The sequence below is a fragment of the Hydra vulgaris genome, chromosome 03 (genome assembly GCF_038396675.1).
Source record: "Hydra vulgaris chromosome 03, alternate assembly HydraT2T_AEP".
Taxonomy (NCBI): Eukaryota; Metazoa; Cnidaria; class Hydrozoa; order Anthoathecata; family Hydridae; genus Hydra; species Hydra vulgaris.
The window spans coordinates 21,070,478-21,079,963 of NC_088922.1; positions in this window are offsets into that span (position 1 = coordinate 21,070,478).

The window sequence follows — 9,486 nt, forward strand, 5'->3', positions numbered from 1 at the left end:
AACACCTCCAAAAAAAAAGTTTGCTTCTTTTGTGGAAACACTGTGCATCCTAGATATAAATGCCCAGCTTGTTGTGTTCTATTAATGAGAATGAACCATTAGAAACCCATGCATCTGATACAGCTATCGCAGGATTTTATAATCAAAATGGCAGACCAGTTGCTCTTTTTTTGCAATTGTTATATCAATCCAAGCTAAAACATCCCCCTATTCAAAAAGAGGCATGTGCTGTTATAGAATCTGTTCGAATTAGTGCCACTTATTGTTTATGTTTAGTAAGAATAATATTACCCTGTGTTAAGGCCGACGTCGGGCCTAGCTCGGGCCGAGCTAGTAACATCGGTTCAACATCGGCTACACTGTTTTCAACAAAACAATATCGGCTGAACGTGGGTTATATGTCTGTTCGCCGACGAATAGCCTAACAGACATTCAGCCGAAGTTCAGCCGACGTTCAGCCGATTTGGTTCTGTTTTTTATTTCAATAATACAAAAAAATACAAATAAAAAACCGAAAATGTTTCTATTAAATTTTAAAAATGGCAGCATCTAAATAATAATACGTTAATTTAATAGTAGTAGTTTTCTACTGCTTTTCTACACGCGGATCAGTATTCCACGCGGTCTTGCAAGCAAGGTCTGCAAGTGAATTAGAGCTGATAAATTTTTTAGTTTCAACAGGAATTGATGTTGTTCATTGTTTAATTTTACTATAAAATTAAAAATAAATGTTAGTTTGTTGTTGGTTGTTTGTATTTTTCTAATTTCTATAGCCTGTTCCTTTTCTTTAAGTAAAATAAGACTGTTATTTGTGGACATGTAAGCGTATTTACATAAATTTATAATGCGTATATTTCAGTATATTTTATATTTCTCTGTATCTATATGTATATTTTCTTTTAGATTAAGCTGATATTAATTGTCGTCAAAATATAAGAAGTGCTGCTTGGTAAGAAGAAATTAATTTATACCTAAATTAGAACATCATGGTTAGATGAGTTGAAAGTAATTATCACGTAAATGAAAGAGATAGCCTAGGCGAGATTAATCATTCTCAAAATGTACGAAATGCTCCTAGACAATCAGAACGAAACGAAATGCTCCTAGACAATCCTAGAACGAACGAAATGCTCCTAGACAATCAGCTCCTAGACAATCAGTATAGCAAGAAGTGATACTATTCTAGATTATAATTATTAAGGAGAAATGAGTCAGATCTGTCAGCATTGCTGTGCTTAACATTTTCTTGATGAAACACATTTTTTATGATGCCATAATAGAAGGGTAGTTTTGCTTCCATTTTCACTATTTCTGCAAGATTTACAGGAAGTTATATATAATTCCAATATCAATTTTTTAAAATATATTAGAATTTATTATGCCTGTCTTAATTTTGCTTTATTTACTGATAATGTGGTTTAACTTATAAATCATAGACCGCCATGTTTTAAAATGTGTGTCAAGTTTTTTATTGTGTAGGTAATCTTAGACCAGATCAAGATATTCCGCCAACATTATCAACTGTATATCTCTGACCCACTTGCAGCAATTTTAGAAAGTAATAACATCGCAATCAACTTTGCTTACATAATTGAATGTTTCAGTTGCAAACTATAGTTAGTGAAGTTGCTGTTGTACTTGTTGGAGATGGTTCACCTGCTTTCAGGGAGGTTATTTACCCAAAAAGTCATTTAAAAGTTTTATTGAGAATGTTAGCTAATTTAGATCCTACGGTTTATAATAAATTTTAAGTTGAAATATAGTCTTTGATTAGAAAAGATTGCAGTTTTTATGATTGTTTTATTTTTTATTTATTATTCAGTTGTAACAATAGTAATGTTATTGGTAATATGTTTAATGATAGTAGTGAAATTGAAATGGATAATATTAGACTCGACGTTATTAGTGTAAATGGTAATAGGCAACATAAAAATAGTTATTGTCAAATAAAAGAGATAGATCTAGATAAAATGAATCGTTGTTGAAATGCAAGAAATGCTGCTCAGCAAGCAGATAACTTACTTGCGAGAATTCAGTGTCAAGTAATGTTAATGTCTGTTAATTCCATTTTACTTTAGACATTTGAGAACACAGCAATGTATGAATTTTTCTATTTATAGTAATATTATTTATATATTTTTAGTAATATATTGAGTGATTTATAGTATATATATTTATAATAATATTTAGAATAATAACAGTTTATAACAACAATTTATAAACAAACAGTTAATAAAATAAATGGTTTTAATTTTTCTTTATAATTTCAAACATAATTGTTCTTTTTTTTTTATAGTTTTTTTTTTAAACATCTTCGCTTCCAACAAGGCTGCAAGCAACCACTAATTAGAGTTGGAAGTTGTCTTTGTCATTACTTGATTAGTTTACTTACTGTTGAAACATGGTTTTAATTTTGTAAATTTAATATGATGTTAAGTTTACTTTATTAATCATTAGTCAACAGTCAGAGAAAAGCCGGAACTTAATTAAGAAATGCTGGAAGTTTTAATCAAATGCTGGGATCTTTTAATCAAGGTAAATATAATTTTGTTTTCTGGTAACATAATAAACCAGTTACTATCCCTTGATTGTTCAAATATTGTAGCAAATGAAATCCTTTTAGTTCAAGTATTTTAGTTAATAAAATATCTTATTAAGTTGTGGTGTTATTTTTACGTTGTATTGTCTATCCTTAACATAATATTTTCTTTTTTAATTATTCTGGAGACACAGTAATGTGTGCTTACAAATATCTTAAGCTATGCGCTATTGTTACTGTGTTTTGTGTTGATAGAACTAGGCTGTTATAGCTATTTTTTTAATTATTTATATTTTCTGTAATATTATCCTAATTCTACTAACAATAAAATGCAAATAATACTTTTGTATTAAAAGTTGTAATTTTTTTTGCATTTCTTTGTTAAGGTATTTGCAGGCTTTACTTGACATTCCTTTACTGGTACCTGCTGTGTTGTGACATATTTTAAAAAGAACTTAACTGATGTTAATGCAGTTTTTATGTTGTTAACTATAAGCAATGACATTGCTGATCAGGAGTCAAACTTAAGATGTTATTTATAGATAAATTTGTCTTTAATTTTTCATATCAAGTTATTAATGTGTTTTTATTGTTATAAATGATTTAATTATTATTATCCTGTATTACGGGTTGCTTACTGCTAGTACCTCAATGAATGGCGAAGTTCTGAATGGCAAAATTCTGAAATAAAGAAATTTTTTAATCCATAGAAAAGTTGATACTTTTACTTTGTAAAATAATTTTATTTGATAATATCAGTTAGTATTTATAAGTAATAATTTTTTTTTCTTTATTTATAAATAGATGTTTAAATCAAAGTTTATATACCATTAATTTGATGGTATATAAATCAAGATTATTTATAACACTCTTAAATTTTAATGATTAAAATTAAATAGTGTTAATAATAATTTTGATTTTATTAATACTATTAATATGAAGAATTGTTGTCAAAATAAATCTAAGTATATTGATAATGCAGACATGCAGTTAAAATTAAAAAGTTTGGTGCACATAGATTAATGAAGTACATAAAGTTCAGGTATTTATAAAATCTGATTTTTTAAATTTATTTTTAAAAAAATTTAATAATAAATTCTGTTAATAATTTATTTAGAGTTCGTCCTTATAAACGCACACCTTTGCAGCCGTTGGAAAACCTAACCAGTGGAACTGATTCTGATGCTTTTACAGCACTGTTTCTTAAACCGCTGAATGTTAAAAGTAGTGAGCCAATATCGCCTCTTTGTTCTCCACCATTAGTTCTAATGCATATATCTACCCCAGTTTCTTCTAAACAACATGTTGATAAAAACCAATCACAAATTTCACCTCCTAACATTTCAAATTTTTGTAAACCTTTGAAAGGCAAAGTGTCCGCATCAGCTTCAGTTGGTCCAAAAAAAGCACGAGCAAATAGTAAAAATGCCAAAGTAACTTTTTATTTAATTTGTGATACATCTCTCTCTCTCTCTCTCTCTCTCTCTCTCTATTTATATATATATATATATATATATATATATATATATAAATATATATATATATATATATATATATATATATATATATATTTATATATATATTTATATATATAATATATATATAGATTTTTATAGGGGCTGTTGAATACAAGAAATTTAATAATGCTATGGATACAAATGATTGTGACAGTGCACATCCTGATCCAAAATGCCAAAGTAACTTTTTATTTAATTAGTAAAAATATAATAAGGTATACTCTTCCGGCTGGAAATCTATAACGGCTGGAAGTGCATACGCTTCATTAATTGCACCATCAATAACAGTGTCACCTTTAATAAAAGTTGTTCATCAGTAACCTAACTACGCTATGATTCATATGTCAAAATTTAATTTTATGCTATTTTTTAGATACTGCACATGAATTACGAAGACCAATGCCCAGAAAACATCGGATGTTTAGCCAATCTAATTTATTTGATGATTCAACAGATTCAAATTAATTTATTTTAAAAATATATTTAATTTTGATTTATATGTGTATATTTTAATTGCCTAATCCTTTTTTCGTATCTTACATGGTAACGTTTATACATCGAAATTTAACTTAAGTTTAACTTTCAACTTACAAACAAATTTTTGACAAACTGATTTCAGTTGCTTACATATGTCACTATTTATAAATAAAAAATTAGCATTACCTATTATAAAAAACAATTTCAAAATGTTATTACTTAAGTAATAAGTTTTAAAATTGATTTTTATAACAGAAAACAATGGAAATATTCATACTTAAGTAATAATATTTTATATTACTAAAGTAGCAATATTTTTAAATTATTTTTTATAATAGGTTAATATGTTAATTTTTTTATTTATAAATAGTTATTAATAAAAATACCTAAGTTTAGGAATTGAAATATAAAAGGGAAGAGACAGGACTGCGAGGCGAAATTCTAAAGATCCTAAAGGTATAAGTATTTTGTGAAATGTTGTTTTAATTGTTATTTGAAGTCATTACTATTTTTTAAATTGCTTTATATAACAATGTCCCTATGTAGTTATGTAGGAATCCTTGGTATGAATGGGTGCATTTAGCAATTAAGGATGCATTAGGCCAACTTATTTAGGTGCTTTTAAACGTGATAATTCAAAACAATTGTAAGTATTATATTTCTAAGTAAAACAATTTTTGTTAACAAAGTAATAATGTTTTTAAATTTTTTTTTTTATAATAGGTTATATGCTAATTTTTTATTTATAAATAGTTATTAATTTAGATGTAAAAAAACTTTGGGATTTGAATAAAAGAGAAGAGGCAGGGTTGCAAGGCGAATTTCTAAAGATCCTAAAGGTATAATTATTTTGTGAAATGTTGTTTCAATTGTTTATTTGAAATCATTATTATTTTTTAATATGCTATAAATAACAATATCCCTATGTATTTATGTATTTGTATTTAAGAATCCTTTGTAATAATATTTCCAATGTTTTCTATAAATTCTTGATGGGTGCATTTAGCCATTAAAGCCGCATAAAGTCAACTTATTTAGGTGTTTTGAATGTGATAATTCAAAACACAAATCCATGGGAAAAAAAGGATGCAACCTGATCCAATACATTTTAAAAGCTTGTATTTTTTCCATAAGTAATAAAATTGGTAATGCATATATAGTTTGTAATATATATATATATGTATATATATTAGGGGTATGACTATTTTTCAACCCTGTATCCCCATACTCAATTTAGTGGAGTTTTTATGCAAAAACCAAGAAAATATCAAACATTTATACTATATCTCAAAAAAGTTCACCCCCCATTTAAAAACAAGATTTATGGAATATAAGAAATGTATTTTTCCAACACATGTTCCAGTACTTTATAGAAAACCAATAAACATGAATAATTAAAATTATTTTACAGTGTATTTGACAATAAGTATTTAATGTTAAGTTTTTCTATGCTATGACGTAAAGGCACTAAATCTTGCATCACTTTTACTGCACGTTCTGCACATATATTTGACCCTTGTGTTGGAATTGGTGTTGGCTCTGTGGACCAAAATGTCTTCAACAATTTTAATGCTTTTGGATGCTCATTGCATGCTTCTAATAGATGAACAAAATCTGCAGGATTGAAGTAGTGATCACCAAACCATATATCACTCCATGAACCACAGATGAAGTTGCATGCTGCTTGAGCAGATTTCGATTCTTGATAGTCTGGTATTAGAATGTAAGCAAGTAGAACAAAAATTACTCTCAAGTTCCATCTTGAATTGCTTATAGCAGGAAGTGATTTGAAATTCACTTTTGGAAAGGTACCTGTGCTTTTGAACTTTTTATAACAATCTATTAAGTGATACAGGAAGTCCATGTCATCTCGCCAGCGTATCCAATTCACTTTTGTCAAAGGATCTCCAGTATTCTAAAGTAATAACTTCAGGTTCTTGTACTCTTGCCGTAATCTTGTCACATATGGGTAATGAAGATTTGGTTTTGTTGTTGATTTTTCAAAAAGATCATTCATGACATGTAAAATATGGCGGTGGCATCCTAAAAAAGAAGGTTTTTCTAGTCTAATGGTTTTGAAATGTTTCTGTGACAGTGTTACTACATCAATTTTTGTTCCGATATTTACATATGTTGTATCAGATACAACCATTTTTATGGCTAGCCACAGCTCATATTCATCCAGCACAAGTTTTATCCCATTAAATATGTTTCACCTTTTCCATTCATCAGCTTGAGAACAGCAAGTCTAACCTCTCTCTTTTCATATTTAAAAACAACTACTTGATGTTCCATTTTCTCTATGTGTTTTCCATCAAAGTGTAATGACCGCTTTTCATTTTTTAAGTTCTCCATATAATTTGCTTTCAACTTTTTTCCTTCTTTCCTGACATCTTTGTAGACACCACTATGAGTTGGAGTAGGAATAGAAATTCCATTTTTTGATAAAGTTTTGCAGACTTTATGTGCTTTTTTGGTACTAATCTTTGCAGAAATCAACAAATTTACAGACAAATTTGTTTTTTGTCTTTTAGATGATGATGACAAACTTTCGACATCTTTAGCTTCAGTATCATTGCTGGAAGACTGCTCTTCAGTTACTGAATAACCTCCTTCACTAGCTGATTCATCAAAATCTCAGTCTTGGCTGATTTGTTTCTTGAACATTTGTTTCTTTATCAACACCAGTTTTCTTGGATGAATACCTTCAGTATCTTTAATCGTGGCACAATATCCAACTCTTCCATTTATTGACATTTGCAGACCATAAAACTCTTTATCTTCCTGACACAACCACTCACCTTTCTTATCAGTTTTGTTAAACAATCGGGTAAAATTTTGAGTTCCAGGTTTTCGACTATTTTTGTCAAGTGTTTTCAATAGATTTTCTATTTTTCTTTCTGATGGTGATTTACCTTGTAAAATTGGAATATTCAGCTTTCTCCATATTAGTTCAATTTCTTTAGCCAACTCTCTCCTTTCTGCTTTTTACATTTGATGAGAAACTTTTAAATTAATCAATAATATGCTGTTCTGAAGACATTTTATTCATTTCACTAATACTTTTAACAGTAACACATATTCTTGAAGTCTTAGCTTTTTCAAATCTCACTAAATTTGATTCACAAACTTTCTTATACTTGTCTGAAGCAAGACCATTTTTAGCGATTTTTGTATGTCTATTACGTTATTTATAACTTATTAGGATAACATTAAAAAGACAGGTAAAATTATTTTAAGCTTGGGGGGTTAATCTTTTTCGAAAATTAACATTAAAAACTTATATTTTCTGTTTATAAATATGACTTCTCCACTCATGGTGACAGGGGGAATTAAAAATTCTTAAAAAATTTTTTTAGTCATACCCCTAATATATATATATATATATATATATATATATATATATATATATATATATATATATATATATATATATATATATATATATATATATATATATACATAGATATATATTTAATTTTTATAGGGGCTGTTGAATGCAATAAATTAAACAATGCCTAAGATATATTTTGAACGGTGCACATCCTGATCCAAAAATCCCAAGTAACTTTTTAATTAATTAGAAATGTATTAATTTTTATATTAGAAATATAAAATAATTGCTTTGTTCTCTGAAATCGAAAGTAGAAACTACGTTGATTTCTACGTTTCTAAGTTGAAATCTACTTTGTGAATTATATTATTTTACTATAACACATATCAATAATACATTTACATATCTTATTGATATGTGAAAATTTAATTTTATACCATTTTTTAGATGCACACTGTGATTTGTCAGTAAACAAAAAATGTTGGAAGTTCACCCGATCAAATTTATTTGATGATTCAACTGATCCAGATTTATTTATTTAAATAGAATATATAATTTTATTTTATATTTGTGCTTTAAATATACTTTAGTTAGTTTATCCTTTTTTCCGTAGTTATCTTACATGATATATTAACTCTTACATTAAACTGATTTTGGTTGCTGATATTATTCCGATTTATGTTTTTGTGTAAAGATTTGTTTACGATAGTTCATCGTCTGATCGAGCATTTGTGGCTTTTTTTAATCCTCGGGCCTAGATCAGCTGCTGACATTAGACCGCCATCCTTCGTTTCCTTACAGAATCGCGTCGGGGCGAGATCGGCTAGCCGATGATATAAGCGGTATCGCGTCGGCTTAATATCGGCCAGCTTATGCATCGCGATAGTTTGGGGGGCTAGCCGATGTCGGACCGACATCGATCCGTACGGACAAAAACAATGGCGGTCCGATGTCGGCAGCCGAGCTCGGCTCGACATCAGCTTTAACACAGGGTAGTAAAATCAAGAATGATAAAGTATATCAATGGCGTCGTAAGCATTCTTGTTACCGCTTTGACATTGTTTACCGAAAAGGAATAGACAATATTGCACCTGATACTTTTAGTTGTATGTACTCTTCAGCAATGAGCTTTTTTACTCTATTGTCTTTACACAATTCATTATGCCACCCTGGTGTTACCAGAATTCGTAACACTAAAAGACCATAAACCAAATTTTCAAAACAAAATTCCTTGTAGGTTATTGGTTCCCTCAAAAAGTAAGATTGGATATGTAAGCAAAATTAAATTGTACATAATATTCATAGAAATAAATTAAATTTACAACACTGAAAAAACACCACTGATGTTATAAATTAATTCTCTATAATCGAAAACAAAAATAACTTTACATTTATTCAATTTGACATTAATGATTTTACCCCTCAATAACTGCAGATATTTTAGATAAAACAATGGAATTTAAAAAAAGCTACACAGTTATTCCTGATGAAACAATCAGCATAATAAAACATTGTAGAAAACCTTACTTTATTTTAATAAGGAAACTTGAAAAAGAAAAAAAACATACATAACTGCTTTGATGTAATAATGGGCAGTTATGGCAGAGCAGAAATTTGTG